This window comes from Canis lupus, chromosome 17 (assembly GCF_048164855.1).
Source record: "Canis lupus baileyi chromosome 17, mCanLup2.hap1, whole genome shotgun sequence".
Taxonomy (NCBI): Eukaryota; Metazoa; Chordata; class Mammalia; order Carnivora; family Canidae; genus Canis; species Canis lupus.
In genome coordinates, this window is record NC_132854.1 from 56,439,872 (window position 1) to 56,455,456 (window position 15,585).

Genomic DNA, 15,585 nt, shown 5'->3' on the forward strand with positions numbered 1-15,585 from the left:
CCCCGCCCCGGCCCGAAACCCAACCAGACCTGTCCCCAGTGTCCCCGCACAATGGTCTCATTGGAGCCAACACCACGACGGGGTCTCCTGAGGGGGAAGGGACTACACAAAGGAAAGCCACTATATTATTCACTCATTCTTTTATTTATAGAACGTCTATGTGCTAAGGATCTCTTTAACCCAATTAGAGATTTCAATTATTCAGGTGCTTCCTATACCGAGCCCAGGTGGAGCACGCGGGCCGCGGCTACCGGTAAATGGGCAGTAACCGCCCTCATGCAGGCTACATTGGGGTTTTGGAGTGCCCGTTTTATAAAATCAGAGAAGGGGGGACGCCTGGGGGGCTCAGCAGTTGAGCATCTGCCTTCAGCTCAGGGTGTGACCCCGGGGTCCTGGGATGGGGTCCCACGTTGGGCCTCCTGCATGGAGCCTGCGTCTCCCTCTGCCTGTCTCTCTCTCTCTCTCTCTGTCTCTCATGAATAAATAAAATAATAATAAAATAAAATAATTAAAATAAAATAAAATAAAATAAAATAAAATAAAATAAAATAAAATAAAATAAGCAAAGGGAACAAACCCCAGCTCTGCACAAGCTCTGGTCTAGACCCTGGATGCTTGTCCTGACAACAAATTCCCATTTTTGAAAGGAAGTGCTCAAGGGCTCGTGGCCCCATGGGGGCTGTGAAGATGGGTCAGTAATGTTAACTAGACTTTAAGCATAGTCTCCAGATTGTCCCCAAACCATGTGTGGCTCCAGCCGCCAGCTATTGAGGAACCAGGGCCTATGGCTGCACTTCGACCTGATGCTACGTTGACAACGCTGGATCATTCTATCTGCTTCTGTAGTGGCAAGGGCCCGGAACCCCCAGTGAGGTGGGTGCCATGGTTGGGGAGCTGCCCTTGTGCTTCTTTGATTTCTGCCCTAGAAAGTGCCTGCCTCTGACCTCAAATGTTAAACCAAGATATTTCTGATGTATCTACGTCATTGGCCAGTGGGGGTCTGGGGGCTCCTTGGGCAGAGCCACACAGAGGTCATGTTGGAGGAGAGGGTGGATGGAGTCACGGGCCAGAGGTGGTGGAGATTCCGTCCTTTCTAGAAGTGGCTCACCTCCAGAGGACTCTCAGGCGTCTTGTGACTCCCACGGAAGACGGAGAGGGTGAGTCAGACCCTGTTGTCTCCACTGCGTAGCCAGAGTAGTAGCTAGGCAGAGGGGTTTGCAGAGGCGCCTAAGTTCTTTTGGGACCCCCCAAAGAAACCCCACCCGGGCATCACTGGGACAGGGGCGGTCACACCACAGAGGAGCCGAATGTGGGGGGTTTGCACACTGGTGGGAACAGTCACCACCCGCCACTGGTGTCCTGACGGTGTGAGGATGAGAACCTGTGACACGGGAGCTCCCCGGTCGGGCTCGCACCCCGGTTGGCCTGACGACGGGCCCGCAGACCCAGCAGTAACATACCACGAAGGGGACAGGGGCTCCTTGTGTTTACCTGGGAGGAGGAGAGGACCAGCATCCCGGGTCTCCGGGCGCCCGGCCGTCGGGGATCCGAGGACCTGCGAGGGACAGTAAGACACACTTGAGCACTGGCTCGACCAGCCTCCCGGGGCCTCTCTGTAGGTACACCCCCTGCTCTGGGGCAGGCCAACTCGTGCGTGGACCGATGCCACCTGCCAGGAGGGGGTGACAGGGCCTGTGGGACACGGAGGCAGGGGCGGGTGTGAGCAGAGCTGACGCGGGAGGACGGTGGAACTCGTGTGGGCGAAGGCGAGCCGTCAGGAGGGCGATTCTGGATGCTTCTAGAAGATCAAAGCCACTGGATCGTGCCACTGTGCCGCCCGGGTGGAAGAGGCTTCTTCTGCGGGGGCCCCAGAGCAGCTCTGGCCTCTCCTCGGCCCCCCACGGGCACCTCGCCCACATCGTGGCCTGCTCCCCATGTCTGAAGCTCCTTAGCTGCCTCGGGGGGCCTCTCTGTAGGTACAACCCCTGCTCTGGGGGGGCTCTACCCAGATACCGGTGGTTGGGGCTGCTTGGGCATCTGGGGGTGGGCAGGAAGCGGACTTTCGGCCCTACTAACATTCTGTTCTCCACAGACCGTGCACCTCTGATGGCTGGCACCCAGGGAGCACCTCCCCCACGCCCCCCCCCCCACCAGCCTCCACTGCCTTCCCCGGCCTGTGCTTTGCCATCCCCCCAACCCAGGCTGCTCAGAAGGCCGTGTCCACACCAGCCGGCCCTCTCCTGACCCTGGAGGCTGCTGAGGAGAGCCACACAGACAATCCAAGCTGCTTGGCCTCCACGCTACCTCTGATATCTTTATTCGATTTCATCAGTTCCTGAGAGCAGGGATGACCAGCCTGGGGGCTCCCGCCCTCCGAAGTTAGATGCCTAACTTTGTGTGCGATGGTCTTTCTGGGTTCATGGTATTACATTAGGGAGCTCACAGACCCCCAAAGTTAGATGCTTGTTCCAAACTCTCCTCTTGCCTCAGTCTCCCTGCATCCTTTCTCGGCCCTTATTTACTGAGATGATCCAAGTCATCCGGCCTCCTACACACTCACAAGATCCACCCTTTCCTCCTCGTTCCATCTTTTTTTTTTTTTTTAAGATTTTGCTTATTTATTCATAGAGACACACAGAGAGAGAGAGAGAGAGAGAGAGAGAGAGAGAGAGAGAGAGGCAGAGACACAAGGCAGGGAGCCCAACATGGGACTCGATCCCAGGTCTTCAGGATCACGCCCTGGGCTGAAGGCAGATGCTAAACCACTGAGCCAGCCGGGCTGCAGCCCTCCCTTTTTTTTCTTCCTCGTTCCATCTTTAAAGGCAGAGGTGTTCTGTTTCCTCAAGGCCAATTGTTCCTTTTAATCCTAATCCTTTTATCTTATATTTCCCGAAATACCTTGCTCCATCAATGACTGCATGTTTTTCGTGTGTCTTTAATCTCTTATACTCCTTTCACTTCTCCTTCGTGCACTGTGGGATCGGGACAAGGGAAAAACACCTCCACTTTCGTCCATTGTCACCATATTTTTTTTTAAGGTTTTATTTATTTATTCCTGAGAGACACAGAGAGAGAGGCAGAGACACAGGCAGAGGGAGAAGCAGGCTCCATGCAGGGAGCCCGACGTGAGACTAGATCCTGGGATCCTGGGGTCATGACCTGAACCAAAGGCAGATGCTCAACCACTGAGCCACCCAGGTGCCCCCATTGCCCCCATTTTTGATGGGTAGGGAATGAAACTCAATTAGATGGGCACAATCTCTGCCTTTCTAGAATGCCCTCTGTAGTCAAGGACACAGACAAGCGAAGAGGCAAGACGTACTCAGAACCCTGAGGTGACAAGCAAAGTGCCAGTGGGAACACACAGCACTAACCCAGACTGGTGGTCCGGGAGGCACACAGAAAGAGCAGGGTGGCGTGGTCAAGAGCAAAGGCGGTGGACTACTGGTCTGGTGCCAAACCCCAGCTCTACAGCTCTACTAGTCACGTGACTTTGGGCAAAGCACTTCATTTCGCTGGCCTCAGTTTCCTTATTTAGAAAATGGGAATAAGAATGGCATCTGATTTATACAATTGTATAAATTGTATAAATTTTGAGGGTTAGCATAAGCTGATAGATGTGGAGAACATGGTACAGTGCCTGGCATATAATAAGTGACATAGAAATGTTAACTAGTCTTTTAATATTTATACCAGTCTCTGGACTAAACTCTGCACATACATGATTTCATTTATTCTTCACAATGGCCCTATGAATTAGGTATTATTTTTGTATTTCCTTCTTTTTTTTTTTTTTTTTTAATCGTTTCCAATTCTTCACTACATCTTTGCTATGGAATTCTACACGGCCATCTCTGCTGTGAGACTTTTCGGGCCCTCCCACTAGAGTAGGTTAGGGTGAGTAGGGTAAACCTACCCAGGCTTATTTCATGTAACTTGCTTGGACGAGAGCCCTGGAGTGTCATCGGACCAGACACAAACAGAGGTCTTGACTATGCTTAGGTGATCTGACCCGGCCTCCCGTGTGTCTGACATTTACCCTGAAGAAAACACACCCATGCCCAAGGGGAATGAGGAGATGCTTGAGGCCAATCCAAACCCAACCCACAGTCCAGGCCAAATCTAGCTGACCCACATTCCGAAGCGGAGGCATCCCGGCTGACCCGTAAACCTAGGTTTGTTGTTGTGAAAAAGGTGAGAATCCGGAGTGCTTTCCTATGCAGGGTTCTCACAGAAACATGGGACTGGTCCTGTCCCAACCATTTACAACACTTACCAACCATTTCCCAACTATTTACAACTCTGCTGCTCCCGGCCATCTCCGCTCATCCTTTCTCTGCTCTGTTTTTCTGCAGAGTTAACACCTCCTAGCATGCAATATTTTAACATTAAGTTTATCGTCTTCTCTAAAATGGTAAGCTCAACTTTGGGCAGATGTGTGCTGGTTTTCTTCCCAGCCATATGCTTGGCTCTTGGAGCAGTGCGGGTGCTCAGATAGGGAATGAGTGACATCTTTATTGTCCCTCTGCTTATTAACAAAAAAACAAAGGCGGCCGAGTGAACATATAAATTGTTGTTCAGTATAGTATCTAGCAGTTATAATGAGTGAACTAGATGGCCTAAGCAAGAACACATCTTACAAATATAAGCTTGGAGGAGAGGCAAATGTTGCAGGGTAATACGAACATTTGTACGCACTTTAAACAACTATTATAGTGTGATTTATAGATGTGTGTGTGTGTATTTATAACAAAAATATGTCTAAGGAATTATAAATGCCAATTGAAGAACATAGTTACGGCAAGTTAGTGGGGCAATGAGATCGAGGAGGGTGGACAGGAGAATTCAAATACGTCCATAGCAAAATGTTCAGGTTGGGCAAAAACAAAAAGTTAAAAAAAAAAGTGTTGTATACATGAGTGTCGGTTGTTTTATTCTCTTTTATCATGTTTTAGATATTCTTCATTTAAATTTTAAAGATTTTAATTTCATGATTAGTAATATATTTAACATGGCTTAAAATATAAAAGATGTACTAAGTTATATGGCAAAGATTTTGTCTTCCAACTCTGTCCCCTGGTAACTCAATCCCTCTTCAATGTTAAATAATGGCTTTGTTGAGATATGACCAATGATAAAATGCACCTTTTATAATTGAAATTGTGGGTTTTAGTATACTAACAGGGTTGGGCAACCATCATACTATACAATTCTAGAACATTTTCATCACCCCAGGAAGAAACATGGGTCCCTACATGGACCCATCAGCAGTTATTCCCCATTTATCCTCACTTCTCAAACCCCCAGCCACTTATTTTTTTGTCTCTAGATTTGCCTGTTTTGAACATTTCATATAAATAGAATCATATGATATGGTCTTTAGTGCCTATCTTCTACTTAGCAGAATCTTGTCAGGGCTCATCTATGTTATAACATGTATCAGTACTTATTCCTTTCTATAGAAAAAGAATATTCCAGCCTATGGAAATACCAGATTTTCTTTATCTACTCATTAGTTGACAGACATTCGAGGGTTGTTTCCACTTTTTTGATATATAAGAATAATGTTGCCTTGAACATCTGCATACAGGTTTTTGTGCAGACATATGCTTTCTTTAATATTTTAATCAAAGCAATACTTGAACACCCTGGGGTCAGGAGCACTGACCTCTCACACTGTTGAAGATCCATGTATAACTTTTGATTTACCCAAAAAGTAACGGCTAATAGCCTACTTAATTAGTAAGCCTTCCTGATAACATAAACAGCTCATTATGTGGTATATGTATTGTATACTGTATTCTTACAATAAAGTAAGCTAGAGAAAAGAGAATGTTATTAAGAAAATCCTAAGACCGAGAAAACATGGTTACAGTACTGTACTCTATTTTTTAAAATCTCTATGTAAGTAGACCCATGCGGTTCAAACCCATGTTGCTCAAGGGCCAACCATACATGGCTTTAGAAGTCAAATGTCACCTCAGGGCTTATGAGGAAACACCAGTCTCCTGTCATACATCTTCTTTACCACCAATTCCTATTCCCCCAAAACAATTATTTTCAACAGTTTGAGCTATTCCTTCTGCTACTCCAGATTTCTAAGATGCTATGCTTATGCTGTGTCTGGATTGTTCAGACTCTGATTGTGTGTGTGTGTGTGTGTGTGTGTGTGTGTGTGTCTTACTTGGGAGATGAAGATTTGCCCCCCACTCCCCCAGGGTGTACACACTAGCTCTCCCATCATCCTGTAAAACAGATTATAACACTTTTGTGAAATCATCATTCTGTTTTCATAATGACTACATAAATATTCATAGCTGAGTTGCGTGGAGCACAATGTTTATATTTCCCTTTTGTATCTTTTTCTTCATTTGCTAGGTTTCTATTTAAATATCACTAACTCCTACCAAACTCTCCAACAGAGCTAAGATAAAATTTGAAAAATCCGAAGATGAATTTGTTTCTCTTTTGATCCTTCTTGGAGAGGTGCCTTCTAAGGTTCTTTCTGCCCAGCTGCCATTGAGAAGCTTCCCTCTGTCATCATACTGGGAATCCCCTTCTTCTAGCTCTGGGTCGGATCTCCTGTTTCTATACCACACACCTTCCATCTTCTTGATCTACTTCCTTATTTTAATAAGGACATCCTCCTCTAAGGACATTCCTGAGAAAGACTGCGTGGGACATAAATTTCTTGAGATGTTTTACATCTGAAAACATGTACAATCTAGCCTTTTTCTTGAAAGTCCACCCTGGAAATCATTCTCTCTCTCAAAATTCTGAAGGAATTGTACCAATGTCTGATACCATCCACACTTAAGGCCCCTTGTGTGCCCTTTTTTTTCCTTTCTGAAAATACTTAAGATTTTTTTTTTAATGCCTGACATTTCTGAAGTTTTATGATATGCCTTAGACTAGGGATGTTTTCATCCACTGTGCACTTCAGACTCTGCGATTGCTTAATGCAGAAATTCAAATATTCCAGTTCTGGGAAGTTCTCTCTCTCCCTCATTTCCTTTCCTCTGCTTTCTGTGTTCTCTTCCCTTGAGATTAGATTTATTTGGACATTAGGCTACCTCAGCTCTTATTTTTATCTTTTGTCCTTCGATTTTCGATCTCTTGGCCTTTCTAGTCTACTGTCAGGGAGGTATTTCAAATTTTCTTCAAATTTCCATTGAACATTTTATTTCTTCTTCGCCTTCCTCTCCACCTCCTCCTCTACCTCCTTTCTTCTTTTTAATAGCCAAAGGCTCTTTTTCTTTGAATTTTCCTTTTTTTTTTTTCTGGATAGCAAGGTAAGGGGTAGGATGAGGTGAGGCCTGTCTTACTGCTCCTTGTATAAGCTTTCTCCCAGTCCTCCTGGTTTCCAGCTCCATCTTGCACAATGACCTTCAAAGGTATGTGATACTTCACAATTCTGTGCTTTGCTGAATCCACAGTATGGTTTGAATTGCTTCTTGTTGGCGTCTCCCATTACAGGCTTGAGGGTCCAGCTCTGTTGTGTGTGCTAAAGTGCTTTCCAGAATCCATCTGTTTGATGGCCTCCAACATTCTGCCCACATCTCTTGTCGACTATTACCTCATTCGATATGGGCTCTCCCACTAGGCTGGGAAGCCCATGAGGCCAAGGGCTGTGCCTGTTCTATTAGCTTTTAAACGCTCTGACATTTCAAAAATGTTCATTGAATAAAATGAAGAGGACTCAGCTGACTGGTAGGAGGAAATGGAAAGAAAAGGCAGAAATGTACTTTGACCACAAGGGAATGGCATGTGCTAAAGACCACAGGTGAGAGAAAGCAAGGTCCATCTAGATCCTGAGTGGTACCAAAGTACTCCTGCAAGAGCACAAGATGATAAGGAATCAGGGCTGGGAGCGAAGAAAGAGAAAAGCCTGGAGAATCCAGCAGAGACCAGATCATGGTAGGTCTTTTAAGCCGTGTTAGGAAGTTTGGTCTTCAACTCTGAAAGCAATGGGGAGTTATTTTAAAACCTGTACTAAGAAAAAAACAAAACAAAACAAAAAACAAACAAAACCTGTACTAGTTTCCTAGGGCAGCTATAACAGAGTACAAACCATGAGCTGGGTGGTTTATATAATAGATATTTATTGTCTCATGGTTCTAAAAGTCTGAAATCAAGGTGCCAGTACAGTTGGTTCCTCCTGAGGGCTGTGAGGGACATCTGTCCCATGTCTCTCCTACTTTCGGGTGGTTTACTGGCAATCTTTTCTCACAAAGGCATCACCCAGATCTTTGTGGTATCAAATTTCCCCTTTTTATAAGGAGACAGTCATATTGGATTAGGACTCACCCTTCTGATCTCATCTTAGTGTCATCATCCACAAATACCCAATATCTAAATAAGGTCACATTCACAAGCACCGGGATTTAGGACTTCCATATCTTTTTGGGAGGACACAATCCATCACAGTGTCCTAACAGAAAGGGACGTAATCAGACCGATATTTTAGGAAAACTCCTCACCTCCAATGAGAAGGAGCAGGGGTAGAAAGGATAAAGATCAGACCACTCCAGAGGTCTTGGCCTTCAGCTCCCTGAAACGTGAGGATAAGCAGTAGTGGGACAAAGAGAGGTGGGCAGATTCCAGGGATGCCTGGTAACCTGGTAAGCAGAAAGGACAAAAGGGAGCTGATTGAATTCAGAGGAAGAAAGAGATTGAATAGAGGAGAAAAATACAGTCAAGGATGACCCCATTTCTTAACTCCCACACTGTCTTTACTGGGCTGCTCATCTCATCCCTGTTCTAAAATTGGGGAAACTGAGTGGGGAACAATTAGAGAGGAAGACAAGCCATAAGAGACTCCTAACTCTGGGAAATAAACAAAGGGCTGCAGAAAGGGAGGAGGATGGGGGGATGGAGTGACTGAGTGACAGGCACTAAGGAGGGCACGTGATGGGATGAGCACTGGGTGTTACACTACGTGTTGGCAAATTGAATTTAAATTAAAAACATAAAATAAAAAAAAATAATAAAATAAAAATAAATTAATAAAACTGTGATCTAACAGATTTTACTTAGTGTTAATGTCCTAAATAGGCAACATTTGATGCTGTTAGCCCTCCTTTCCTTTTTCAAACTCTCTTCTCCAGGAATAATTATTAATACATAATTGCAAAATGAGCAACTCTATATTGAAATCCCGGTAGCACTGAAACATCTAAAACTGAACTCATTCTTCCTCTGACAAATAAGCTGCTGGGCACCCCATCCTTCACTTCCTTAGGTCAGCCAGGAGTGCATCACTGACCCAGGAGAGTCCAGAGCCCTTTTTGACTCTGACTTTTTCCCTTCTTCTTACATGTGGCCAAGGTTGCATCTATTTTTCTCTGATAGTCTTTCCCAATTTTCTGCTTTCTGGGCCTCTACCACCTTATTTAAACCCTTACTACCATACCCCTGCACTTTGGGTCAGCTTCCTGATTCACTACTTCCTACCTCACTGCTCCTTTTTTTTTTTTTTTTTTTAAGAGAGAGAGTGCATGAGAATGGGAGAGAGAGGCAGAGGGAGAGAGGGAATCTTAAGCAGACTCTTTGCTGAGTGCAGAGCCCAAGGTGCAACCGCATCTCATGACCCTGAGATCATGACCTGAGCTGAAACCAAGAGTCTGATGCTTAACCGACTGAGCTATCCAAGCACCTTCTCAGTGCTCCTTAATACATCCTGCACATCCCCACCATACTCCTCTTCATCAAGCTACACATTCCTCCTCTCATTCTCCTGCTCATTAATCACCTGAGATTACTCATCACTTCTAGGATAACGTGCAAATGCTGCCTCAGTCCATTTTTCTAGCTTCATACTAACAGCATATGCCCTCTGGTGCTCTTGAGCTGGTCTGTTAACCGTGGGACAAGCCTGGCACATATCTCAAATGTCTATCAGATATGAGCTCTCTCCCTGCCTGCTCGTCCGCTCCCCATTTTATAAATTGGAATCATTCTCTGAGAACCAAGAACAAGACTGGCTACGTAATTTGTGGGCCCTAGGGAAAAATGAAAACGTGGGGCTCCATGTTCAAAAATGATTAAGAACTTTTAGATGCTGACAAGAGAACCAAGAGCCAAGTATGGAGCCCTTCAGAGCAGAAAGCCCTCTGTGGCATGGGTCACATGTCCACAAGGCAGGCCCTGCTCAGGGATCCTTCCTTGACAACCAGTTTATTTTTCATTCTTCTTCTGACACCTATAGTATGGTCTGTAAGTCATTCTTGACATTTATTGCATGCTACCTTTCTTTGTCCACTAATCTCTATGTCTACATGTCTGTATGTGTTTGTAGCACTTTTATTCATTCATCAGGCTATTACTAGAACCATACTATGTGCCAGGCCCTTGGAAAACAAAACCAGAAGAGTCCTCTCATACACTCGAGGATTTCACAATCTGGATGGTTACTAAACATCCTAACAATTATAATGCCGTGCAATAAACACTGTGTGAGAGATGCCCAGGGTACCAGTGATGTGGAGGTGGGGCTGCAGGCAGGAAGGCCTCTTAGTAGATGTACAGCTGAGTCTCCAAAAATGTGTAGAGGCTGGCCAGGCAAAGCAGAGGAAAGTGCAATGAAGGACATTACAGACAGATGGACTAGCATATGCAAACAGTGTGGGAATGTGATGCGCCTGCACCCAACTGAAATGTCAGCTTTTGGGGTATAGGAACTGCACCCTCTCCTAGCACTTCATGCAATTCATTGCTAATAGTACAAATTCAATAAATATTTGATTAGTTGAGAAGGCAAATTGATTCCATAAACAATGTGGGATTTAAAAGTTAAGCCTTTCTAATTACAAAAGTAATTAGAAATTTCAAGTATGTATCTAAAATTCACGAAGCATGAGGGGTCTTCCGGAGAATTTACATATACAGCTGCCATAAAAAAGCTGATTTTACATCTGTTTAATGTTGAGTTTACTACCCCTTCCTGATCACAGCGCAACGAAAGCTAATTATGGCTATCACTGCCAGGTAGAGTATAAAAGGAAGAGGGCTGTTCCTAGTTGCAAATTTTATTTTCATAAAATATCAAGTGCATAAAAATGTTATCCCTGCAATATTTTTAAGTATTAAAAAGTTGAATCTAGCAAATAGTGCAAGCTATGACCACTTCAAAAGTAGAGAATTTGCATAACATTAGTTTGTAACAACTCCCTAGATATTCACTGGCATTAACAGAGTCATTAAAGGAAATGCAGGCTAAAATGAATGTATACCACTTACCTTCAGCTTCCTGCTGGAAAGGCAATATTTCCTTTTGTAAACAGATCTGCTGCTGCTTTTGTAAACAGATCTGCTGCTGCTGCTGAGATCGTGTTTGACCTGCTTCCAAGCCCCCAAGAACACATATACAAAGTTTTTAAAATAAGCATATAAAAATAATAACAGAAAAAGAGTGTGTGAGTCAAGTATTAGACTGGGAAGTCATGAGCCTTTGAACAATGCAAAAATAAACAAAAATGAAAAAGGTAATAAGAAAAATATTTGAGGAGCACGGTGCACAGGAAAAGCAAAACACCTGAAACTCAAAATTTTAGAGACAAACCCTGATCCCCGAGTATGTCACCGACCTTGAGCCAGGCATTTCCCCTTTACTCGGCTGAACTTACGTGTAAACTGGAGACAATACCACCTATGTCATGTCACAGGGCTACTCTGAAGAGTAAACGAGTAAATAGACTAACACAGCTAACACGATGGTCCTAGCTAGTGCCAAATTCTAGTGGAATCTGAATTTACAAGTTGTGATCTATATAAAATACCTAAATATGTCAAGTCAGTTTCATCCATTGATTCAATCAATCTTTTTGGATGACAATTCACCTGGGATTTCTTTGGCACCTACCCGTGCCCTATGCTGAGGGCCTTAACACATCGCATGTAACACTTCCAGCCACCCCTTGATGTAAGTGGGTATTTATTCCATTTTAAGGTAAGGAAACTGAGGCCCACAGGAAAAGTTTTTGTTTTTACTGTGTCTCTGCAGCTGCAATATGAAAATCTTTCTGGTCAAGTTCTTCATTCCTTAAATAGAAATATGAATCAGCTGCTAATTCTCTGCATAGTCGGCCAAAACACAGCCAGCGTCTCTTCGGTGAATTCATATGACACAGTTTCCTTATTTCAGTCACCCCTTTATGAAGCAAGTATTTACTATGTTGTAGGAAGAGTTTATTGTGCATAAGACACAAAACAAAGGTACAGAGAATCACAGGAAACGTATGCAGTAGACAGTAAGACCATGGAATAGGCTCTATCAGAGTAGTCTGGTGGCAGACAAATGGAATGGGGCGGGCAGCGACCAGAAAGAAGGAGAAGGCTTAGGAGGCCATGGCTACCAGGAAGGTTTGAGGCAACAGCTGCCAGCCTGGCAGACGCAAGAGACACACACAAGACTGTTTCTGAGCCTATGTGCAGAGGATGAACGAGAAAAATGAGTCAAGGATGACTTTGGGGTCAAGCAGCTAAGGAATTCAGGGAAGAGGGATGTTCTAGGCAGAATTTTAGGAAGACAAGGAGCAAATCCACAGGATCACAATGACATACAGGCAACACTGCAAATGCTCAGGAGAGCGCACCAGTGCAAAAGGCAAGCTATGTGATGGAGCTGTGGGGCGAGGTCAAGGCCAAAGACAGATCTGAGCTTCATCAGAGATCATTAAAACTATGAGTCACGGTCAACTCTCCAGGAGGAAGTAGTTAGAAGCAAACGAGCAGTTCAAGGACTGACCTCTAACATCACGAGGGGAAAGAAAGAAGAAAGGCCAATTTGATCAATTTTTCAGCATGTAATGGAATATACTTAAATGATATTAGATTTCAGATTATTTTAGGCCATATTAGATAATAAAGGACCATATTTTATTCTTGTTTTTCTGTCCCAGTAAAGGTTAAGTATCAATAAAGGAGAAGGCATATGCACTTTAGGTTCCAACCATTTTGAGAAGAATCCTATTCAGGGAAAGGAAATGGCTCAAAATGAAGTCTCTTGGACCAAACAGAGATATGAATAGTACATTTCCATTTACAACAATGTGTAAGATCTGCTTCCATCGGTGAGACCCTGGAAGTGCCCCCCCAAAAAAATCTCAAAACTTGTTTCTGCCTGCAACAATCACAATGTCCAAATTCATCCACTATTTTCCTCTTTCATCCTGCTTTTTGGAAGACGTTGAGAATACAGCGGTGGATAAAACAGACCATTCTCAGTTCCTATTGAGTTCATAGCCTAACTCCTGACAATTTGCATCCTGCCTTTCTTGCTTCCTATCCAAGGTAAACAGGATTGAACCTCAGTGACATTTAATTAACTTGCTTTTCTTATTGTCCTTTGGCTACGAACTTTTTACAGATGTAGGCTGAGCACTTGCTAACCAGCAGACGGAGGTCTTCTTTTAGATGAATTATATAGTAGCCAGAAAATGTGACAGATATGTGCTCAAGTGGTCCCACGTTTTAACCTGAGTAATTGGGTGGTTCCGGCTACCTCTCCAGTGGGCTGTATCAGCTGTCTACACTGTGAGGGGTTCGGCCTTCAAAGGCCGCTTAGTCTCTGACAAACTCCAATCAGAAGAATGAGAACATGGGAAGGAGAAGGATCCTTCGTTATCTCATCTCCTCTCCCCTTTTCCTTTCCTGTTTAACTCAAGAGAAATGAAGCATAAATGAAAGATAAACAAAAAATATATTTTTAAATTAAGAATAATAGTTAAAAAAAAACAAACAAACAAGCCCCAGAATGAGTGAAGGGTGAACTCTCCAAAATTGCTGTTGGTAGTAGATTTACTGAAGCTAATGAATATATTCAGGAAAACAAAGCTTGAGAATAAGGATGTCAACTCTGCCCACCCTCGTAGGTGGCAGTAATGGGCACACAGGGTTGTTTTCATGTCTAAGTCATTTCCATGCCTGTGGTTTGAGTCAATCTCAAACACCTACGGGGACCAGGTGGGTAACTAACCTGCGTGACATGGGCTGAGTATGAGTAGCAGATATGGACACATGCTAGAAAATAGAAGTCTTGTCCATAGGTAGTAGCAGAAGGAATGCCAACTGGATGGCTCAAGAAAAACCAGAAATCTGGATTTTTATGTGAAATCATCTGATTTAAAAAATATTGTCAGGACACCTGGATGGCTCAGTGGTTGAGCATCTGCCTTAGGCTCAGAGCATGATCCTGGAGACCCAGGATTGAGTCCCACATCAGGCTCCCGGCATGGAGCCTGCTTCTCCTTCCGCCTGTGTCTCTGCCTCTCTCTCTCTCTCTCTCTGTGTCTCTCATGAATAAATAAATAAATAAAATCTTTAAAAATAAAAATATTGTCAATGAATTAAAAAATTGTCACTAACTTATAATCTCTGGTCTAAGGCAGGTTTGGTGTGTTTGTACAGAAATATGGAATCCATGGCAGATTGATAAACAAACAGTATTAACCTTAATAAACATTATATAACCAGCGCAAAGGACTCAAGAATGTTGAAACAACCTGATGGGGAGGCACACGGTGATAATGGAAGTGAAAAGAGAGACAATTAAAAGACCTAATAGTAAAAGAAAAAAAAAAGACCTAATAGTGGTGAGAAAATAATGACTATTACTGTACATACGGAATAAATGGCTTGACAGTAAAAATGATACTGAAAGGTTGGTAATGAATCATGCAAGGTGTTGACATGAACGTGACCTACCTTAGCATCGCTGTTGGCATTGTAATCAGCTGGAGACAAGGGGACAATCTTTGATGTGGTAAATACTGGATGCCTAACATTAATCTGAAGAAGCCTGGGAATCTGAGTAATTAATATACCCTGGAAAATTGCTGCCAAAAGTTGTTGCAAGGCCCAGGACCATTCCATTGGTTCAAAGCCTATTATTGCACTAAAATCTGAAGTTCTAGTGCAGGTTCATGCTTCATGCATCCATCCATTCATTCTTCAACAAATACTTATTGAGCACTTACCATGTGTCAGGTATAATCAGAGGCATGCGAGATACAGTCGTGCATGAATCAGACAAAAGTTCCTGACCTGTTGTAGAGCACATCCTACCCAGGAGATGCAGACAATATACAAGATAACAAAGTGTACAATATATTAGAAAGTGATAAGTCTTAGGAAGAAAAAAAATGAAACCACGGAGGGGGAACAGAAGTGTGTGTGTGCATAGTATGTGTGAGTCCTTTAGGCAGAGAAGGGCGATATGGGCTTGAAATTCTCAATCAGGCCATCAGGCAACGTCTTACTGAGAAAGGGACATTTGAGTTGAAACATGAAAGAAGTGGGTGCTGAGGGTGAGGAGTGGAAGCAGAGTAAGCCCTACAGATTCTGGGCTAAGATTCAAGGCAGAAGGAACAAGGGCAAAGGTCCTGAGGGGAAGGTGCACCTGCCGTTTGCAAGGCCAATGTGATGAGACAGAGATGGAGAGGTAAAGTAGCAGCAGATGAGGTCAGAAGGGCCTGATCTCATGGGGGGTCGACTCCTATCCTAAGTGGTCTAAGAAATCACTGCAGGGGAGGAAATCTCCTGATTAAACAAAAGGAGAGAAAGCTGGGGGCAGTAAGACCAGGGGGA

At 43.9% G+C, this 15,585-nt stretch overlaps 1 protein-coding gene across 2 annotated transcripts in view; it reads right to left on the reverse strand.

The window, feature by feature from the left end:
• Positions 1-15,585, reverse strand: part of LCP1 (lymphocyte cytosolic protein 1) — a 106,052-nt gene that overhangs the window by 53,679 nt on the left and 36,788 nt on the right. For both annotated transcript variants that reach the window (XM_072783067.1, XM_072783070.1), the window contains exon 2: positions 1,492-1,555. The gene's annotated coding sequence lies outside the window, so the exon portion shown is untranslated. The remainder of the gene's footprint in view (positions 1-1,491; positions 1,556-15,585) is intronic.